The sequence below is a fragment of the Tenrec ecaudatus genome, chromosome 3, assembly GCF_050624435.1.
Source record: "Tenrec ecaudatus isolate mTenEca1 chromosome 3, mTenEca1.hap1, whole genome shotgun sequence".
In the NCBI taxonomy this organism is placed as follows: domain Eukaryota; kingdom Metazoa; phylum Chordata; class Mammalia; order Afrosoricida; family Tenrecidae; genus Tenrec; species Tenrec ecaudatus.
Genome location: NC_134532.1, coordinates 181,086,035 through 181,109,150, shown reverse-complemented (window position 1 = coordinate 181,109,150; position 23,116 = coordinate 181,086,035). Strand labels below are relative to the sequence as shown.

The following is a 23,116-nucleotide window of genomic DNA, read 5'->3' as shown; positions in this document are numbered from 1 at the left end:
TTCGGGGTCTGGTGGAGTATGGTTCTGCCCCCACACCCTTGGAGTCAGCAGGAGGCACCACATACGTCATGTCAACTCCAAACAAGCACAAAAAACCTCATTGCCATCGAGTGGATGCCGACTCATAGCGACCCAACAGGACAGTGTAGAACTGTCCCTGTGAGTTTCCGAGACTGTCCCTCTCTGTGGGGGGGTAGAATGACCTGGTTTTTCTCCCACAGAGAGGCTGGTCATTGTGAACTGCTGACCTTGCAGTTAGCAGCCCAATGAGTCACCACTACTGGTTAATGCTCATGGAGGACGCTAAAATGTGTGTGCGTGTGTGTGTGTGTGTGTGTGTGTACAAGCTGCCTGCCCCAACAATGTAGGCTGTACTGCTAAAAGTTGGCCAGAATCCCTGCTCCACCCGCGCGGCTATTAATATGCTTCTGTCTTTGACACTGGCTTATTTTACAAGCATCTGTCTCGCTGGTGGTCCTAGCTTTACTGCAGAGTCTCAGGCCGTGGGGGGAAGAGGTAGGAGGTGGGGTAGAATCTAACTAACCAGAACGACAGGGAGGAGATGGAAGCAAAGATACACAGGAGACTGACGCCAAACACCGCAAGAGCGATGGCTCCTGACTTCCAGCCAATTGGAGGGGTCCGAAGGGAAGCAAGGTGGGTGCAAGGCTCCAGGAAACCAAGAGCAAGTCTGAGACGAACAACTCTTCCTGAACCATCTTCTTCTCTATAAATCCAGGTAAAGAACAAAAAGAGAAAAGGCTGCAATTATAGGTGCTCCCAAGTGACTTTTGAGAGAACGTATAAATGTCCCGAGCCATGCGGAGACTTCCCTGGGGCCTTCTGAAGAGCTCTTCCCTTGGGAGAATTGAAGACAGAGGAGCTGGGAGAGCCCCTCCCCGCAGACAGTTCAAAGCCAGGCAACAACGCACCGAGGACATCGTTTCTGTGGCCGGGCAGCTTTTGATCGGAATGGAATGAAAACAAATGCCGGTAAATCTTGTGTTTTGCCCTCACTGTTATTTTTAAAACTCAAAAAGCAGTAGCCCTGGCCTGCTAAAGGCCAAACCAATCTGTCTTGGGAGAAGTAAGGTCGGAGTGCTCCTGGAGGCAAGGATGGCGGGCGGTCTTACATACGTTGGACATACGGTCAGGAGAGATGAGTCCCGGCGGAGGAGATCGTGGTGGGTGCAGCAGAGGCACGGCGACAGAGAGGGAGCCTGCAGTGAGTTGGCAGGGGAGTGGCTGCAACAATGGACTCAAGGATCGGGACAATTTCATTTCGAGGGGGCACGCGACCAGGCAGTGTCTCTTTCTGTTGTGTGTAAGCTTGCTATGGGTCAGAACTGACTCAGTGGCACCTAGCAACACCAGCTGTTTTTAAATCTTATTATATATAAAACATAAATATATATGTATATTTATAGTGAGAATAAAAGAAAACTACACACAAAGAAAAAAAATAATAAAAGGCCAGCGTATGAATGAATGCAATTGAACAGAAAAGGGGAGATTGCTACTCTGCACTGGATATCCTGCAGGGCCGTTTGGGTCTTAAACTCCTTATGCAAATGACATTTCCCATGATTCAGTCAGAAAAAACCTTTCTTCAACAATCCATTTGCTCATATTTCTAAACAGTCTCCTTTAACCTTTTCCTGCTGTTCGGTCCCTGCGGTGTTCGGCAATGAAACTTTAATGAGACAAGGACAGGCAGAGGGAGACAGAGGGAAACCAGTCGCATACGTACACGAGCTGCCTGGACGACAGGGAGCCTCCGGGTACCGTCTGCCCATAGTGACCAGTCAGCACATTAGCTGGGGGTGTCGGCAGTCTCCAAGGAAGCAGGAAAGATCGAGATGGTTAACTGAGGTGGAAGGGGGAAGACAAGAGAAAAGGCAGAAACAAGAGATTTAGGATAACGGTCGGTTTTGTGCTATTTTTCTCCATTAAAATGCTAATGATGATCACAAATTTCCAGATAACCAACCATGTTGATGAATTATTCATCACCACATTTGTAAGGAAGTCACCCTTTTACTGCCCACGGAGCTCGCCTGTAATTAGCGTGTGGCCCCTTAATAAGTGAGACAGAGAGATCAGGTCACCCACTGCCAGTTTCAGCCCTCCGGGGCTACGCTTTACCAATGCATGCTCAACTTGCTCTCCCTTAACACCAAGCACAAACGCCCCCCTACGTCTCTGTGGTCCCATTTGATCTACGAGTCCACGAAAATACTTAAAACTGCAAAGATTTGAAAAAGAAAGAAATTTTCTACACTGTATAGATTAGATATCAAACTGATTTTTTAAAATTTCCTTGAAGCTTAAGTAATCCAGAGAAGTATAAACATCACAAGCAGAACGATGAATGAACTTCTCCACACGGAGAACACCATGTCCAGAACAAAACCATCACTGGCATCTCTAGAGTCTGCTTCACAACCGTTTCTCCTCCTTTTGGCTAAGAGCAAGAGCAGAGTCTGCCTCATGGCCCTTCTTATGGGTAACTGCCATATAGAGGTTTGCCCAATTTTTGTAGATCTCAAATAGATGTAACTGCCCGTTTCATTTTTCATTTAAAAAAACCCACATGTTCAAAGACGACATTGAGAGCCAACAGCATCTGTCCGCAGGGAATTGTACATTAAAAACGATGAGACACCACCACCCACCGGTTAGAATGGCTCAAATCCCAAACCAGAAGGCCGAATGTCAGCAAAAGCGTGGAGTAAGTGGACCTGCCAGTCATTGCTGGTGGAAATGCAAAGTGGTCCAGCCCTTTGGGGAGACTGGATGTGCCTTAGTGTGCTGAGAGCACTGGTCTACAGGCTTGATTCCATCCAGTCATTGTGCTGAAAGGTATTTACCCAAATGAGGCCAAAGGACGTCCACATCAAACTGCACGCAAATGTTTCGAGCGGCTTCATTCGTGTTTGCTGCAAATGAGAAGCAACCAAGTCTCCCCTCTTGGCCAACAGGATGAATTTGGCAATCAAACTGGCACATCCTTGCCATGGAGAGTTCCTCCACAATTTCCAAATAAATAAGCTCTGGAGATGCAGAAGGAACGTCAAATGCACAGCGAGAAGTGAACAATCCCCGTCCGAGAAAGCTACACACTGTATGATTCCGACTGTGACAGAGTATCATCTTAAAAAATGTGGGCATTTTCCTGTCTGTCAGAGTGAAAACATCAGTGGTTGTCAGGGGCTCACCGGGAGGGAGGCAGGGAAGGCTGGGGAGTGAGCGAGGGCTTTAGGGAAAGGTGGCGTGTCTGTATGACACTGTCATGGCAGATAAGCCCAGAGCAACATCACAAAAGTGTGACCCCCAAGGCAAAGGACAGACTTTGGTCAATGATAATATATCAATAACAGTTCGTAGATTATAATGCATGTGGTACGCCGATGAAAGAACAACATCAAGCAAATCGGATAGCAGTGTACGAAGACATACGGGAATTCTTAGTAATTTTTACTCAACTTTTCTTTAAACCTAAAGCTACATTAAAAGAAAAAGTCACTCAATTTTTTTTAAGTATCTATACTGAGGGCCCAGTACAGACCAAGCTATATCCTGGCTCTATAAAGAGGATCAAGAAGCCATCTCTGTCTTTTAAGGAGGAGAGAGTCTACAGCGGCGGTTCTCAACCTGTGGGTCGCGACCCCTTTGGGGGTCAAACGACACTTTCACAACGACTGATTCATAACAGTAGCAAATTGACAGTGATGAAGTAGCAAGAAAATAATGTTATGGTTGGGGGTCCCCACCACATGAGGAACTGTATGAAAGGGTCAACAGGCATTAGGAAGGTTGAGAACCACTGGTCTACAGAGACGTACACAGACACACAATTGAGCCCTTACAAGGCAGTGCGATGTTCAATGACTGAGACTCATATCAAGCAGGGCCCCTGAATAGAGAAATGGAGGCATTAGGAAAGGCTTCTGAGAAGAGGGTGTCTTTCATGTCCTCAGGGATGGGTAGGAGGGAGCCAAGCTGGAGACGGGAGACAGGGCAGGGAAAGACAAGGCAGGGAGGCGCAGGAAACTGCGGAGTAGTTCAGAGGGACTGGAGTCTCACGGGCCAGGCTAGCGATGTGAGGAGGCGGCAGGCAGTCTGGAACACTTAACTAGGGACTCTGACTTTGTCTTGTTCCAGGTAATACTGATGGTTCAGCTCAGGGTTTTTGATGGCCTCAAAGGAGGCCAAGTAGGCTCGTTTGGTTGTTTGAGTAACCCAGATGGAAGATAATCAGGGTACCATTAGTAATAGCAATATGTAAGGAAGGAGTAAAAAGAATGAATACTGGGAGTCATCCAGAAGCTAGAAGAACAGGTTGATGGTTATTTGCATGTGGGTGAATGGTCGGGAACAGAGGAAGAAAGAACTGGCTTAACAAAGAACAAGTCGTTTGATTTTGAACGGTAGAAATCAAAATGTATGGAGTGTGATAAGAGTTGTATGAGCCCCAATAAAATGATTTTAAAAAGAAATCAAAATGTAGGAGATTTAGGCAGAGGTGCCCTGATACTGTGGAATGTGAAGCCCGAGGAAGAAGTCCAAGGTGAAAGTAAATTGAACATTACCCAGCACAACAACACAACTGCAAGAGTAGCTGAAACCGTGTCAGTGGGTAACACTTCTGAAGGAACATGGACAGAGTCAAACAAAACAACAACAGCAGAAGATGAATACACAAACGAAGCACCTTAGAGAGATGATACTGTAACCTCCAAGCACTTGGCTGCTAACCTAAAGGCTAGAGGTTCAAACCCTCCAGCAGCTGAGCTGGAGAAAGCCCCAGAGACCCTCCCCAGGAAAGATGAACCCAAACCAAAACCCACTGCCTTGGAGACAAACCAGCTCCTAGCTCCACCCAAGAGGTCAGGGGGGAACTGTCCCAGGTCCTGATGAGTGTGTCCCAAACAGTCACCATTGACGGGAGTAAAATGCCCCACTTTTCTGCTGCGGAGAAGCTGGTGGTTTTGAACCAATGCGCACCCACGACTCCAAAGATTTCAGCCTCCCTCAACGCCTCTGCCAGAAAACAAAACCAAGCCCATGTGAGGGCAGTTCCACTCTGTCGTTATGAGTCAGAATCCACTCTACCTTACGCAAGAGAACACGAACAATGATGATGATAGGATGGGCAGAGCTAGGCAACCTTGTAAAGAAGAGAGAAGAAAGCTGAGCAGTACCCTGGAGAGCAATATAGAGAAGACGTAAAAAGCTATGCCTTAAAACCCGTCCCTGGGGGACAGACAACAGAAAAGTGGGTGAAAGGAGACATCGGTCAGTGTAAGACCTGAAAAAATAACAATAATTTATAAATTATCAAGGGTTCATCAGGGAGGGGAAAAAAAGAGCAGCTGATCCCAAGGGCTCAACTAGAAAGAAAATGTTTTGAAAATGATGACAACAAATGTTCAAATGTGCCTGATACAATGGATGGATGTACAGATTATGGTAAGAGCTGTAAGAGCCCCCAATAAGATTAAACGTAAAAGCTATGCCTTTGGATCTAACACTAAGGTGATTTCCTTGAAATGGGGCGGGCACGGGTACTAGGGCTGACGGAACATGTACAGACAGCTAGAGTTCCGGTGGCCCCTAAAAGGTTCTTGCTGTTGTTAGACAGGGGTGCCATCTAGTCAGTCCAACTCACAGTACCCCAGCAGAGACACCGCCTGGTTGTACTCCATCTTCACCAGTGTCCTCAGGTTGGAGCCTGCTGGAGCAGCCGCTGTGCCAATTCATCTTGTTGAAGGCCTTCTTCCTCTTTTTGGTGCCCTTGACCAAGCATCCTATCCTGTTCCAGGAACTGGTCTCTTGTGATAACATGCCCAAAGCACACCAGATGAAGTCTTGCCGTCCTGGCTTTGGGATTATTCTAAACAAAACATGCTTAAACATGTTTCTGCTATCAGTTATGCTTGTCATGGTCTCTTTCAAAAAATAGGTCTAGTAGCTTCCAAGGAACCTGCTGCACTAATTCAAAACAGAGTGATAAACTCCGAAAGTTAGGTGACTGGTTATTGGAATACCAATTATGTATTTTCCAATGGTCTTAGGTGACCCCTGTGAAGGGGTCATTTGACCCCAAAGGGGTTGCTACCCACAGGTTGAGAACCGCTGTTAGAGAGTGTGTTAGATAGGGTTCCCTAGAGAAACAAAACCAGAATGCTAATAATTTTATATATATTTATTCAGATAGATAGATAACATAAGAAATAAACAGTTAATTAAATTATAAAGCAGTACAAATGGCTCAGTGCAACTCACTCCCATGAGACAGTTGTGAGACACTGGCAGTCCGTCAAGTCTTGAGGGCCGCCAGGTAGTCCTCTGGAGAGCAATTCAGGCTATCCGGGCACAAGCAGCAAACAGCAAGACAGGTTACTAATTTTCAGCAAGATGACAGGGTCCGACAGTCCCTAGCTCAAGAGATGTAAATTCCAATGCTGTGGCAAAGCAGGCCTTGAAGGAACTTCAAATTACAGCGACTCAGTCCACAGGTTAGGTGTCCCACAGGTAGTGTAGCTTGCAAACTGAGGCACAGAACAAGCAAGGCAGCTGCACACTGATCCGATGATCAAAGAACAAGAGACAAGAAAGGTGAGGCTCACGGAACCATTCATCTCTCTGCCCTTCAATTAATGCCACATGTGTTTATCGGCTAAACTACCGACCTCAGAGAGTGACTACGGATTAGAATCAATTCGATGGAGGCAGAGCTTTGTTTTTGGTTTAGGAGGCTGTGCAATCTATAGAGAGACACGTTGGATACGGCCGTGCCAAACTTCAGCTTGGGGAGAGTGAAGAATAAAAGGAAAACAGAAAGTGCTGTGGGAAGTGATGGGCGACGCAGAGCATCGGAACGGAAAGTGTCATGGCGATGGTCATCACAGTGTTGACGGTTCGCACTTTTCTTCTTTAAATGATGCAACACACATTTCAAAATATGTTTTTATGTGTGTAAGAGTTTTATATCAAAGAGCAATTGTATATTGAGAAAACATCCCAATCCAGTCCAGATCAAGTCCATATGTTCGATATTACCCCATAAATTCCTCTTCAGGCTCATGCAGCAGTGGCTGCATCTCCAGGGCTTTGACTGCCATCAGTATGGCACCTCGATAGGCAGGTGTATCAGAGAGAGAGAGAGAGAGAGAGAGAGAGAGAGAGAGAGAGACCTGCCTCTTTTTTGGGGGGGCGGGGATGGGGTGGGGCTGGAACAGCTCTTATCACAATCCATCCATCCATCCATTGTGTCAAGCACACTTGTACATTTGTTGCCATCATCATTCTCAAAACATTTGCTTTCTACTTGAGCCCTTGGTATCAGCTCCTCATTTTTCCCCCTCCCTCCCCAAGCCCCCTTCCTCATGAACCCTTGATAATTTATAAATTATTATTATTTGGTCATATACTGTCGGATGTCTCCCTTCACCCACTTTCTATTGTCTGTCCCCAAGGGAGGGAGTTATATGTAGATTCTTGTGATCAGTTCCCCCTTTCTGTCCAACCTTCCCTCTACCCTCCCGGTATTGCCATTCTCACCACTGGTCCTGTGGGGTTCATCTGTCCTGGATACCTTGTGTTTCCAGTTCCTATCTGTACCAGTGTACACATCCGGTCCAGCTGGATTGATAAGGTAGAATTGGGATCATGATAGTGTGTGTGTGTGTGTGTGTGTGTGTGTGTGTGTGTGTGTGTGTGTGTGTCTGTCTGTCTGTCTGTCTGGGGGGTGGTATGAAACATTAAAGAAATAGAGGAAAATTGTATGTTTCACCATTACTACACTGCACTCTGATTGGCAGGTCTCCTCCCTGCAACCCTTCTGTAAGGGGATGTTGAGTTGCCTACAGATGGGCTTTGGGTCCCCACTATGCATTCCCCCTCCTTCACAATGATAAGATTTTTTGTTCTTTGATGCCTGATACCTGATCCCATCAACACAACACCTCATGATCACACAGGATGGTATGCTTCTTCCACGTGGGCTTTGTTGCTTCTCAGCTAGATGGCCGCTTGTTTATCTTCAAGCCTTTAGGATCTCAGACACAATATCTTTCTTCACCATATTTGCTTATGCACTCATTTTGTCCTCAGCAATTGTGTTGGGAAGCTGAGCATCATGGAATGTGAGGTTATTAGAACAAAGTGTTCTTGCGTTGAGGGAGTATTTGAGTAGAGGCCCAATGTCCATCGGGCATTCCCATTTTTCTCAGTATTCAATGACCTTCAGTGGATTTTCACTTGCATGTAATATTAATGAAATCCCCCCACTCTGAGTCGCCTTTCTTTGGAATGGGCACAAATATGGATCTCTAACTGAGTGTTTCCTGCTGAAACATTCCCATTGGTATTCCAGCAACTTCTGGGGCCTTGGTTTTGGCCAAGGCCTTGAGTGGGATAGGTTCTTGATCACTGGCTAACTCTTTTGGTGCAATGAATTTGCTTATTCGTCCCATCATCTTTTTATGCTGCCTACATCATTCAATATTTTTCTCACGGGATCTTTTTTAACAATGCCATTTTTTTTCTGTTTCTTTTTTTTTTTAATCATCTTACTGGGGGCTCATACAGCTCTTATCACAGTCCATCCATCCATTGTGTCAAGCACATTTGTACATATGTTGCCATCATCATTCTCAAAACATTTTCTTTCTACTTGAGTCCTTGGTATCAGCTCATTTTCTTTCCCTTCCCTCCCCCACCTTCCCTCCCTTGATAATTGATAAATTGTTATTATTTTTTATGTTTTACACTGACTGCTGTCTCCCTTCACCCACTTTTCTGCTGTCCACACCACTGGGAGGGGTTGTATATAGGTCACTGTGATCGGTTCTCCCTTTCTCCCCCCAACCTTCCCCTAACCTTCCTGGTATCACTACTCTCATTATTGGTCCTGAGGGGTTTATCTGTCCTGGATTCCCTGTGTTTTGAGCTCTTACCTATACCAGTATACATGCTCTGGTCTAGCCAGATTTGTCAGGTAGAATTGGGGTCACCAAAGTGGGGACAGGGGGAGGAAGCATTAAAGAACTAGAGGAAGGTTGTATGTTTCATTGGTGCTATACTTCACCTTGACTGGCTCATCTCTTCCTTGTGACCCTTCTGTAAGGGGATGTCCAATTGTCTACAGGTGGGCTTTGGGTCTCCACTCTGTGCTCCCCCTTATTCACATTGATATGATGGCCACTTGTTTATTTCCAAGCCTTTAAGACTTCAGATGCTATATCTTTTGATAGTCAGGGACCATCAGCTTTCTTCACCACATTTGCTTATGCACACATTTTGTCTTCAGCAATCGTGTTGGGAAAGTTAGCATCACAGAATGCCAGGTTATTAGAACAGAGTTCTTGTGTTGAAGGAGTAATTGAGTAGAGACCCGAGGTCCATCTGCTATCTTAATACTTAACATAAATATATGTACATAGATCTATTTTCTTATCATTATATATAAATATATTTACATAAGTACATGACTGTATATACACCTCTATAGATGTCCTTTGCCTCCTAGTTCTTTTTCCTTTTACCTTTATTGTCCCAATATCATGTTCAGCCTTCATTTGGGTTTCAGTAATTCCTCTCAGTTACATTGCCCTTGATCAAGTCCTGCCAGGTATCCTATGCCCTCCTTGCCATTGAGTTTAGATCACTTGTTGTTCCCTTGTCCCTGGGTTTGTCAACACCCACCTCATTTCCCCCACCTCTCCCTCTCCCATGTCTCTCCCAGGAAGCCGGTCCCATTGTTTACTCCTCCAGTTGTTTGGCCCACCTATAGACATGCATGTCTAGGTAGACATGCAGAGGTAATAATAAGCACAAAAACAAGGCAGAGCAAAACAAAACAACAACAAAAAAATCATTGACAAAAAAAAAGAAAAGCCGAGCCAGCCATTGATTCTGCTAACTTGTATGTGTTTGTGCAGAAATTTAGGGGAAATAAAGCTGGCAATAGCAGTAAAGCCATGTTAGGAGCCTTCAGGATAACTGAGACCCTTCAGGTCCCTGAAAGTGGCTACATTAGAAAGAGAGAAAGAAAATCCTATGAATAGTTCCAGGTCTCTATGTTGACCTTTAGGAGTGTTTTCTGGTCAAGTCTGATGGGGTGCCACGCCCTGGCCCCAAAGTCTATTTTGGTATTTCCCCAGGGACTTCTCTGATTTGCTCCCCTTGCTGCTCTGTTGCAGGACCTTAGTGCTTTGCCCCAGTGTGTTGAGGTCAGATTGGCCCAATTCCCGCACTGTGCCTCCAGTGTTGTCCCTCATAGCGTTATGGGTCAGTGAGGGATGTTGTGTCTAGTGTTGGGGCCGGCCCTGTGGTCCACTCTGTGCATTGGCTGCTCCGGGCAGGAATATCATCCTCAGGGCTTGGTGGGACCATGCAATTTTTTTTAACAGTGCTTGAATTTATTTTCCCAGTTCTTTCAACTTGACATATGCTGAGCATGTTTATCATTTCTGATTTTCTAACCCCAGGTTTTGCACACTTTACTGTAAGACTTCAGTAAAAAAAATAAAATTGGCTAGAAGAGGTAAGTCCTGAAGGGGAGAAGAGATCACTGATAAGGGAAAGCCATATATCTACAGGGTGAAGGGACAGAAAGACTAAGTTCACGGAGCGGGAGCAAAGGAGGTCTGAAGTGCAGAGGAAGAACATTGTGGTCGTCTGATCCCACTCAAGCTTCACTGACAACTAGTAGACTTCACCTCATAATCACCCTACACGGCATTTTCAAGGCTGTAAATCTTTACTGGAGTACATAGATTCTCATAAGAAGCAGAGTAAAGCGACGTGTTTTTTTAATAGGGAATCATTGTTTAGAAAGCACCGAGCTTCGGTTAATGGTGCTACTATCTCTGGGAATAGGTATTAGTGATGTTGTACAACTTGACTGGTGTAATTAGTGTCACTGAATTCTACAGATGAAAAATGTTCAATTGCATTATACTGACTTTGCTGCAACAACAACAACAACCCAGAGTTCAGGTATCACATTCACAAAGGAAGCAAGAAATCTCGCTCCCATAAGCTCCTAGACAACAGCATTGGGAAATTGAAGGCAATAACCTAGATTACATCGATTTTCTCAATGAAGCATTTAGCAAGGCTCTTGGCTGAGAAGGAGGTGACAAGGAAACGGCTGAGGACATGTATTTGGGAATTCCTGAGCTCTGGAAGGCAAGCCAAAAGACGCTGGAGCGGACCCACCGGCTTTAAAGTAAATAAGCATACATTCCAGCGCATACCGGGATAGAAAGGGGCATTTGGGAGAGAAGGCTACCCACAGGAGGAGTTTAAAAAGAATTCCAAAGAGTATATTGACCCAAAGTCAAAAGACAGCCAGCCTGCTTAAAACCATTTCAGGTGGTAGGCACCCACGATTGCCCCCCACCGCTCACTACCCCAGACGGCTTCTTGAGAAGCACCAAGTCTGAGATCTCCCCTAGTGTGACTAATCTAATGAGAAAACAAACAAACAAACACATCTGTGCGTGAAGGCGAGCCGTCTGGGTGAGTAGAGACAGCAGTGGCCCTGCCCCTGAGGCTTTCTTAGACTGGAGCACCCGCAAGAGCCCGAGGGGTGTCGGACTGCTAACCGCAAAGTCGGTACTTAGCAACCAGCGGGCCCTCCGGAGAATGCCAGGCTTTCTACTCCTGGAGATCAGAGCCCCGGAAACTCACCGAGGCCACGCTGCCCTGTCCTGCAGGGTCACGCACGATGCGTTGGTATCGACTCAATGGCGGGACATTTTTTGGAATGCACCTGCGGCGCATAGCCATGCCCGTTCACTTCAGGCCCCTGCCCGCTCTTCTGCAGAGGGCCTGGCAGATCCACAGCGGGCTGGGGTAACCCCGTTCTTGGAAAGGGGACCTGCTGTGGTCAAAAGCGCGAGGCTCATGGCGAAACCTAGTGCAGTGGCAGGCACTTGGCAAGCAGCCGTTAGGCCCACGGCGTGTTTAATTGACGAGCAGGAAGGGGAATCAGGGCATGTCTGGCGCATGGCAGTGCCGTGGAACTAACTTCAAGAGAGACAGGTTTGGTTCCAAAGCCATCAGCCGCCCTCTGATTGGGTCATTCATCCTCGTGCCCCGGGGGCACGAGCTACAGCGAGCAGTCAGAGATGTGGATTAATGAACAAGCTAACACATCAGGGGAGGCTGCTCTCCACCACTGGGCATGGAGGCCAATTAAATGGCGAGACCAGTCCTTTTCTCACCCGAAGTGGCTCTAATCAAAGGCGCACGCGGCACGCTGCTTCCTGTCCTTCGCACGGCGCAGAAGAAAGTCGGAACAAACTCATAAATACTGTGTTCGGTGGGAGGGTAAAGAACCCGCGATACCTTGTGCAGATTTTCAAACGTCACGTGTCTTAAAGGCGTGAATGTTTGGAGCACACGAAGAAATCGAAATTACACACTCGCAAGCATCTGGCTGCCTTCTCTGTGCGCTTCCGGCGTGAAGGGCAGGGCACGATGGCTGTAAGAGCGTGGGGCCTCGCTGCCCAGAGGGCAAGCCCAGCAGCGGCCACCTGCTCAGGTTGAACTCGCAGGGGCAACGATGATAAGCTCTTCAAATGTGCCTGCCTGAAACCCTCTGCAAATGTGCCACAGTGGTCAGTCCCCACTCGCTGCCATCACAGTGACCGTACAGGGCGGGGTGGAACGGCCCCTGCGACTTTCCCAGGAGTAGAAAGCCCATCTTGCTCCTGCCAAGTGCTAACTCACTGCCACTGAGCCAATGCTGACAACGGGTCACCACGTCTACGTTTATGGACGAATACAGATTTATGCTCCTCTGTTTTCTCAATTCTTCCGATAGAGATGTGCTGAGATATCAGTGACCGCATCTAACACGGCTGATATCGGATACACCAGTGCACCGCACGCAGCAAGTATTGCCTGGAAATTAATGGTGAGTTTTGTAAAGCAAGGGGTGCATTTGGTGGGGGGGGAGAGCGGAGGGGTCTGAATATGCAAGATGCGGTTTCCTTTCCCTTTGAGCTGTTTAAAAAAAACAGCCTTGCTCCTGAAAACCACTGATCTGCTTCCAAAATGTGATCTGCAATCGGCGTGATCTTGGGTGGACATGCAGTTGGATGTGGCCGTCCTGTCATGTGTCCTTAACGAGTAGGAAGCTTAACGTCAGGAGGCTGTATTTGCCAGTTCACAACGCGGTTCGCGTCCAACCTTTTAATTCTGATCTTTACGGCGCCCCGTAACATCTTCACTAAGGCAAATGCTCGGACGGTAATCCTCAACAAACACATCAAAGCTGCCTGCCGGCCCGCAATTCTGACGACGCTGATGGGGAACAAAAAATGCCAAGCATTCGCTCAAAAATAAACACGTCGTGTTACCAGCCGCTTGCTCTGCTGTCTTCTGCTCAGTAGTTTAAGACGCCGTCTTATTGCCACTCAGGATTCCTTGTTATTGAGATAGAAGACAGTCTTGTGAATGAAGCGGGGAGAAAAATCATTTTGCTTAGTGCAATTTTTTCCAACTTAAGAGCTGGCTGGAGCAAACGACTAAAAAGGTTTCATGTGCTCTTCACAAACAATATATGTCTTATTGCTCATTACGGTGCTCGGTGACACTGGGCTGTTATGTTAAAATGAAATGTCTGCTCTTTCACTAATGTCAAAGGAATAAGACATCGAGACGAAGCAACATTTTTATGACACTTAAAGAAATAACTTTTCCAAGTAATAAAATGGATTTAAATTTAACCACCCTGGATGAATCCGTTTCTCACTCCATCCCCTCCCGACAGGTAATGCTTCTTACAAGTGAGGATGGCGACCCTTGGTCTCACGTGCTTGGGACATGTTATCAGGAGGGACCAGTCCCTCGGAAAGGCCACCATCCTCGGTGTCAGCAGAGGGGCACCATAAAAACGAGGAAGACCCTGCAGGAGATGGGTTGACAGTGGCCGCCCCAATGGGCGCACAGAGAATAACGATCGTGGGGCAGGCGCAGGGCCAGGCGGTCTTTTCTTCTCATGCTCATGCTGTCACTGCTGTTAGGTGCCATGGAGCCGGTTCCGGCCCACAGCGATCCTGTGTCCTACAGAACCAAACCCTCCCGAGCCTGCGCCGTCCTCACGGTGGTTCCTGTGCTTGAGCCCGCTGTCCCAGTCACTGGTATCAGTCCATCTGGGCGAGGGCTTTCCTTTTATCTCTCCTCCTCCACTTTACCATGCCCGGTGCCCTTCGCCAAGGACTGGGTTTGCCTGACGACACGCCCAAAGTGTGTAAGGCAGAGTCTCCCCATCTGGGCCTCTAAGGAGGACGCTGGTCACACCTCTTCTAAGAGAGATCTGTTTGTTCTCTTGGCAGTCAAGATACTTGTCAATAGTCTTCTTCAGCACCACAATCTAAATGCATCTGTTCTTTTTCAGTCTTCAGGGTCTAAGTGTCGCATGTAAATGAGGTCACTGAAAATACCATGCCTTGCGTCAGGTGCACCTTTATCCCCAAAGTAACATCCTTGCTTTTCAACATACTAAAGATTTACTCAGTTTGCACATAGGGTTGTTAGAAGTCAGAACCACCTGACCGACAACAACAAAAGGTATATTGTCTCCAGAGAACCCAGAATATGGGGACACTGGCTCCTCAGTATGACAATAAACCATTGTACGCTGTGGGAACACAAGAACATTACCTCCGAGGGAAAGGAGGTCCCAGGAGATCATAGGCAGGAGTTGAATTTCTTCCCATCAGGAAGAGGGATGAGTAGGACGTTTCTATCAATTCAATACAGCACACAGAGAATCAAAAAGAGGGGCGAGCCGAACATCACACACCCGGGGAAAAGCAGAGCTGTAAACACCTTCTGGAGAGTCAAGGGTGAAATCCCTTTTGTAAGCACAGACCTAGCCAAGATCTGGGACCAAGTACAGCTGGATCTGAGTGAAAGAAACCTCTGGAGCAGAGACGGGGAGGGTGAGAGTTCAGCTTGCTGTGTGTGCTGCTGGTAACTGGGTTAAATGCCTCCTGTAAACACCGACGGCATGACAGAGGCTTCTGCACTCCCACACCCAGGTGCTGCTGGCTGCTCGGCAGTTGGGCTGTGTTTTTTTAGGTTGGCTCTTGTGTGTGCCTTACCCTCAACAGTCAGGTCTCACTGCAACCAAGACATCAACCTTGCCCTTCTCTGTGTCCAGTAATACTTTGGAAACCAAATAAACTGAAGAAGTATGCGAGAACTAAACATACCAAGCTCCTGATAAAAAGTCTGAAGGGCTCGGTGCTCAGACAGTGCACAACTGAACACATACTTTGGCTGCTGACATGCCTCTTTTTGTTGTTTCGTTTACCCTTGGGTTGCTAACTGCCAAGGTCAGCAGCTGGAAACCACCAGCTGCTCCTCAGGAGAAAGACCAGGCTTAGTACTCCCACAATGAGTTACAGACTAAGACACTCAAATGGGCAGCTCTGCCCTGTCCGGTAAGCTCACTATAAGTTGGAATCCACTCAATGGCAGTGAATGAGTGAGATAGTTAAGATTGATTGTGCCAACCTGGCCAATAAACACATGTGGGGCTAATTAAAAGGCACAGAGATAAATGGCTCAGTGAGCCTCGCATTTCAAGTTCTTGGGTCTCTTGCTTTCTGATGGTTGGACCAGGGTGCAGCTGCCTTAGCCAGTTCCCTGCTTCAGCTGGCAAGGCTCACTTTGCAAGACATCCCTGAGAAGCCACATGGACCTGACCAGATGCAGCCCTGGGTGCAGTAGAGTGGAGATCCCTGCCAGCACTAAGATGCTTACACACTCACTGACTCGGCTGTCCTCCTGCAGTCAGCATCATTGCATGTGTTTTGTGAGATAAAGAAGGACATATGGGCTAATGTTGGACCTCTGGGCTCGGACAGCACTGGGTTGGGATGCTGTCTTACTGTGCACTTAACCTTTACATAAAACTATCTCTTATACATATGAGTTTCTGTGGATTTGTTTCCCTAGTTTACCCAGACTAACATAATGAGATAAATCAAATATTCCTAAAGTAGAAGTTACTTGAAGTCATTGAGCACAAATACAGGCAAGTCTAAACCGTCCATGCTCCTCCCTGGGATGGTTATTTATATGTGGTCACTCTCATTTAACTAGGAATGGCAGCCCCTTCAGAAACACAACAGAACCAATTACTCTGATGGATGTTTATTTGTGTAAATGTGAAGACAAACTAAAAATATGGAGAGAAGAAGGCTTTGCCACTGGCTAGGTGACTGGTTGTGGAACAAGTCAATGCGCTTTTCAGGACCTCCTTTGAGGGGGCCAGGATGCACTAACAGAATTCTCCCTTTCCTGTGGAAGACCTGGGTTTGAGTCTTTACCAATGTACCTCCCACGTAGTCTTATGTGTTGCCATGATGGTAACAGGTCTTGGCGCAGCCTCCAGACTACGACGGACTAGGACAAAAGGCCTTGGGAGCGCTCTCTGAGAAATCAAACAAGTGACACACTGTCAGCTCACCAACAGAGGCATGCACGGAGACACCAAGGGCTGGGGACTGACTCTATACCAACAGAAGCACTTCCTTGATGAAGCAAATGAGACCTACTTGGCAAAGACACCAAGAGAATAAAACAAAAGGTTCAGAAGAGACCAACAAGTGTGAATTAGACCTTAATTAAGAGCAAGCACAATCGATATGCCTCCTGGTGACATAGTGGCTATGCATTCGGCTGATAACCCCAAAGTCAGCAGTTCAAAACCACCGGCCCCTCCTCCTCAAGAGAAAGACCTGGCTTCCTACTCCCATAAGGAGTGGCCGGCTGGCTCACTAAGAGGTGGAATGGCCTTGGCGGTTTGATGGTCCTCACTGAGAGCTGGGGCAGTCGTGTGGCGAGTCGCTTCCAAATGGCAGCATTCTTCTTCCAGATCATTTCCGACTGAACACTCCTTTCGGTCAGCAGATAAAACGTCCACTAACCAAACTGCTTAAAAAGCACAAATACGACCACATTTTCCAATCTGAAAAAAGAGAAGGGGAAAAATGCCGAAACATGGTTTTCCAGCTTAGTTTCTCCTAAAGTTCCTCGTATCCAACTGAGTTCCTTTTGCCCGTGTTTCCGCAAGGCATCCTTGTACACTGATTTTTCTCACTTTAAATTGAATCCTTGCAACAGTGAACTAACATCTGCGTGCCGCTTAGTCGTGTACCGAGTAAGCACTTTCATAGGCATCCCTTTATTTCCCTTCAATTATTCTCTTCTTTTTATTTCCCTCGCCCTCATTCAGAAACACACAGCAGAACGTTTCTAAAACCAGCAAATGAGCCCGTTTCCGCCTTCCCACCACCAACACATTAATTCACGAGACTTAGTAGTGCTGTCTACAGCAAGGTAAATTACATATCTGCGGCAGTTACGAATTTATGTCAACTTGACCCTGTGTGAACCTGTCTGGGTGGAGTCCAACCGATGCCTCCACGGTGGTGTGGCCTCCCTATAACAAAGTGGGAAACTTCTCTCTGACACCCCCCCTTCCATCCTTGCTGGGACTGTGTACCTCTAGAGGTGGCTCTATAGGGGCTGCTGATTGTGGAAGCCAACCTTCACCCTGTTGGCACTGCACCCTGTCAGGTGTCCCGTGACTTGGACCCACATAACTGCGCCCACTGGGCTGTGAGCTTCCCGCATCTCCCATCTCCCATCATGTCTCTGCATCATCAGCCTTCAGCCCAGCGAGTCTGAAAAGGGCTCCAGCTAGCATCACACCCATGGACTAAAGTTGAACTGGGCTGGGCTGCTTTCTCAATATAAAACTAATTCTTGATATAAAGCTCCTTCATATGTGTGTGTGTGTGTATGCGTGCGTCAGCCTAACACAACATCGAAACCAAAACCTACTATCGAGTCAATTCCATCTAAATTCTGACATGTCCACTTCTTCTTGCAAATTAATTTTCCCTCCTGACAATTATCTTTTGAAGTGAAGCCCAGTGAGTAATGTGCCGATGCGCCAACGTGTTCAACTTAAGACCAGTGAGTCCCTCTAAGAATCGCCGAAAATAATAAACGGAGAATAAAAGTGGAAATAAAACGAGTGTGAGAAGAAAAGGGGAGCCAAGCTGTTTACTTTCACTTTCAGTAAAACTGCCACTATATATTTTACCAGAACTATTTCCCCCACAAGTGCTGCTTTAAAGAATCCGATCATTAAATTCAGTGAAGACCACAAGGGATGCATCCATCTCATTAAAAAAGATGATCTTTTGAGCTATGGTAATGAGAAAGTGCATCTATTTCTGGTCGAAGGGGCAGAGGCACTTCCTGCTTGCTGCTCGGAAGCAGTGACGCCTGTAGCAAGCATTAGCACAAACCAGATGCCCTGACGTTTTCACCCACAATGATGGAGCTGGAGCCTGCAAATAGAAGTGTCTCTTCAGAACCTCTCTCTCCACACACTCGATCCTGATTTATCAACAAAGAGCATGAGGTGTTTGAAACAGAAAAATATTAATTCTACCACGTGATGGCACATATTGTTATTTTCTAAACCTGTAAACTCTAGGGTGGAAATCCGTTTTCACCCTACTCATTCAAACTCTGCAGGGTGGGACACATTTTATAATGTGAAGTGCCTGCCATTTCTTTGGCTTTAAATGGTTGCAGAGGCTCAAGAAAACCTCACAGATATCTCCAATATATTTGAAAACAACATAAACATCTGTTCTTCTTGTTGCTAAGTGTTAGCTGGAAAATGTGGGGAGGGGCGTTTGTACGTTCAATCATTTAATTCTTGACACATTTGCAAAGCCTTCTGAAGTTGGAAAGAGACTCTGAGTGGTTTTATTATTGGACTGGAGAAGACTGGCCTGGTTTGGCATTCTTTTATAGGACCTGTAGACATGCCTCACAGAGGCTCGGAACACAACGGGGACCAGTGGATAGAGTGATTCTTGGAAAAGCATGATATTTTTTCTAGCTTGCAACTTAGGTCAAAGTAGAAGGCCAAGTCTGACTCAGAGAGAACTGGTATAGAGGTTCCCAGGCTGCAAATCTCTAGGAGAGCAGATAAGCCTGCTCTTTCTCACAGAGCAATGATGGGCCTGGAGTACCGACCTGAGGGTAGCAGTGCAGCACATACTTCCCTGACAGCACATCCGGGCTCCAAGGATACATCAATGGATGCAACCCAACAGACCACTTGTGCATGGCCTTTCTCTCCAACTATGAGCGCAATGTTTTGTTCTATTATATAGGAGTTGCTCTGAGTTGGAGCCTTGACGGCATCTCACAAATACTAGTAGGCAGAGCTCTGTGCATGGACAAGACTTGTCAGCTGCTGGTCTCACCATAAGAAGTCCCCTCTCAAAACTGTAATACCTCTTGATCTCTGTTCTTGGGCTGGTTAGCTCCTCCAGAAAAGTCAAGCAACCATCTTGTACCTGGCTCCTGCTCCGGGAACGTGGTAGAGGAGGGAGCTGTTGGTGTCTCCAGAGTGTACGCTTTGACTCAGTTTCTCTTCCCATCCTGTCAGGGTGGTACCGCTCCCCAGCAGTTATTCTGAGCATTCTGGCTTCAGATTCTCGGTGGTTTAGAGCCAACCTGTAGTCTTTTGATGAAGTGGGAGGAGGGACGATATTTTCAAACCAAACGGCAATCAGTCCTCCAGTTTTCAATGACTTGTCCACACTGCCCCCTCCATCACTTGCACACTCCCGATGCAACTGCCTGAATTTGCACGTATTTAAGGTTCTGTGCCCCATGCTGGCTTATTTCAATTTCACAGTTCTTTCCACAGTCAGTTACTTTCCCTGCTTTCATAATTCACTTATTGCTGGACCATCTGCTTTCTATTTTCCAAAACATTTCTTCCATTACTTTTCTCCTCTTCCACTCTCCTTCTCATTACCCCTTAGGGGGATTTAGGGGGATTTTTGAAGGGAATGGAGATAAACACATGATTATACCCTACCACACGTAACTCAAAATCTCTATGAGTCAACTTCTGAATTTGGGCTTTTCAATTTGGTCTGTGGTTGTCTGGTTCATTGAAGACCAGCTTGTGCGGATTCCATTTACAACACATTTCAGCGTTATGTGGAGATTGCTACTCTCATTGTCCAAATGTACTAGAAGTTACTCTCCTCTGGATTAGCTACATCACAGGAATAGTGGGGTCTGTTATCTCTAGAGTATAAACCCAAGTCTAACCTCAAATCCAATCCCCAGTCTAACACGTCCATGTTGCAACAACCTGCTTCCTGGGGGGTCCACAATCAGAACCCCAGTTGAGTAAATCTTGCTTGGATTTCCTGCTCGTTTGACCGCAGCTGCATCCAAGCTGGGAAGGGTTTTCTCTAAGAGTCATGGTCATAGCCTGAAGTCAGACCAGGACACCCTTCTCCATTCCTGCAGAAAAGCCACTACTGTCACTCTTCAGGATGCACCTGGACAGTGTTGTGTCTCATTTTTTACACTGTTTAATGGAGGTTTCAAGTATACCAATTATTTCTGTGAGATTACATTATCAAAAATCCTGTCTTTTGTAAGTCTGGCTAGACCAGAGGATGTACACTGGTACAGATAGGAACGGAAACACAGGGAATCCAGGGCAGATGATCCCTTCAGGACCAGTGGTGTGATTGGTGATACTGGAAGGGTGGAGGGAGGATGGGTTGGAAAGGGGGCACCAATTACAAGGATCTACATGTGACCTCCTCCCTGGGGGGATGGACAACAGAAAAGTGAGGGTACAAGAGACGTTGGACAGGGCAAAATATGACAAAATAATAACATAAATTATCATGGGTTCATGAGGGAGGGGCAGCGGGGAGGGAGGGGAAAAAATGAGGACCTGATGCCAGGGGTTTAGGTGGAGAGCAAATGTTTTGAGAATGATGAGGCCAGTGAATGTACAGATGTGCTTTACACAATTGATGTATGTATGGATTGTGATAAGAGTTGTATGAGCTCCTAATAAAATGACTTTTTAAACAAGAATGATAATGGCAACAAATGTACAAATGTGCTTGACACAATGGATGTACGGATTATAATAAGAGTTGTATATGTATGGATTGTGGTGAGAGTTGTTTGAGTCCCTAATAAAATGTAAAAGAAGAAAAGAGAAAAAAATGATTAGGGCAAAGACTGTACAGATGTGCTTTATACAATTGATGTATGTATATGTATGAACTGTGAAAAGAATTGTATCAGCCCCAATAAATTGTTAAAATTAAAAAAAAGAGTTGTATGAGTCCCTAATAAAATGATTTTTTTAAAGAATTGTACGATCCCCCCATAAAATGATTTTTAAAAATTCTATCCTAAAAAAATATCCTGCCTTCCCCCAGCAGTTGGTCTCTTCTGATGAAACATTCAATATAAGCAAGGTGAAGTCTTGCCATCCTTGCTTCTAGGCATTCTGCACATGCTTTCTCGAAGACAGACAGGCTCCTTGTGCTGGCAGTCCATGGTAGATTCCAAATTCTTTGCCCAAAGCGCTATTCAAATGTGTTCATTCTTCTTTGGGCTTTGTTATCTTCCAACTTTTACAAACACACGAGACCATTAAAAATACAATGATAGCTTACACACTTAAGTCATCAAAGTAGCATATTTGCTTTTCAATATTTTTTGTTTGTTAAAGGGTTTTATTGTTACTGCTGCAACTAAGGACACACATAACAAAATATAAACCAATTCAACTGTTTCTACGCATACAATTCAGTGACGCTGATACAGGCTTTCAGTTGGGCACCCACTGTCACCCTCCTCGGACTTACTTCTCCTTGATTGACATAAATTCCTAGCACCTAAGGGTGCTGTCTAATCTTTCCAGTCCATGTGTTCTCATATGCATAGCTCCTGAAAGAGCACAATGCTCAAGGTGCACACACTAAGCACGGGTGGGTTTTAGGTAGACTTCAGGGGAGACTTTTGGGTTAAGGTTTAAAGGTCACCTGAAGGCAATAGTTTCAGGAGCTCTTCCACCTCCAAGGTTCCAGAAAGCTTGAAGTCCGTGATGGTCTGAAATTCTATGCTGTGCTTTATCCCTTTGGATCCATATTCTTATATGAATCTTTCATCAAAAGGCTCAGTCAGGGTCCCGGACACGACTCTTTTCTTTGGGTCTCGTGTTCCTGGAGGCGATTAGTTAGCTGCACATTCCATTTTCTCCTCCTGTTCCCGGTGGATAGAGACCCATTGCTGTGCCTTGGACGTCCACTGGCAAGCTTTTAAGACCCCAGGCAGTACACAACCAACTAGGAACACCAGCACTGCCCATTATTTGAGGCCAATTAACAGGGTGATGTCCCAAGAAAACAGTGGCCCTAAGCCAAGGAACCACACCCCATGACAAATAACCCTTCATAAAACAGGCTTGCGTTTTAATATTTTAAAGCGGTTCCCCTGCAGCAGATTTGCCCAATGCAGCCCCTCATTTGATTTTTCTGACTAATGCTTCATGTGTGCCATGCAATAAATCACTTTCATATTTTCTTTCTAATCCCACAAAACGGCTGCCCAGGACTATGTAAGTTAAATGGCTCAAGGGGCTTGCTTGGTCAGGAGGGCTTGACCCTGAACTGGACAAGGTTGAGAACCTCATTACCATGCAGAATAGTCCAGAGCCAAGCAAGGCCTTGTGCCCCAAACCCAGGCTCCCACACCAAGAACTTCCTAAATCCAGACGTAGAATGGTCACAAATGCACACATGAAAAACAGCAGCCTCTGACAACAGAGACACAGTGGCATCAGCACAAAAGCGGGAACCAGGGGACAGTCACAGGTGGCTGCAGCCGAGCGGCAAAGAACTGAGTGCTGTCACACAGGAGGCTTGCTGGCAGAACAGAGTGCCTTTGGGCCCCTGCTGGTAGAGCTAAAAGCCGCCACACCTGCCTGTGGAGCCCCAGGGCCTGCGTGTGCCCTGCATGGGGACTGTCCCCTGCATGGGGATTGTCCCCTGCATGGGGATTGCCCCCTGCATGGGGACTGCCTCAGAAGACCTTGCATGGAGCTAGGACACCTCTGGGCAGGAGGCTTGCCAGTGGTGTTTAAAGAGCTACCACACTTGTTTGCACCTGGCAGGAACCTGCATGTACTCCCTGGTGGCAACAGAGCCCATCAGGTTAC

General features: G+C 46.5%; 1 protein-coding gene and 1 non-coding gene across 16 annotated transcripts in view; one reads left to right on the top strand and one right to left on the bottom strand.

The window, feature by feature from the left end:
• Positions 1–23,116, bottom strand: part of APBB2 (amyloid beta precursor protein binding family B member 2) — a 345,785-nt gene that overhangs the window by 209,808 nt on the left and 112,861 nt on the right. For 3 of the 15 annotated variants that reach the window (XM_075544398.1, XM_075544394.1, XM_075544397.1), the window contains one exon: positions 1,751–1,867. The exons of the other annotated variants lie outside the window; for them this stretch is intronic. The gene's annotated coding sequence lies outside the window, so the exon portion shown is untranslated. The remainder of the gene's footprint in view (positions 1–1,750; positions 1,868–23,116) is intronic. 15 annotated transcript variants of the gene reach the window in all.
• On the top strand, positions 9,906–10,044 carry LOC142444199 (small nucleolar RNA SNORA33). The gene has a single exon (XR_012783853.1). It is a non-coding gene; the product is annotated as a small nucleolar RNA SNORA33 (small nucleolar RNA).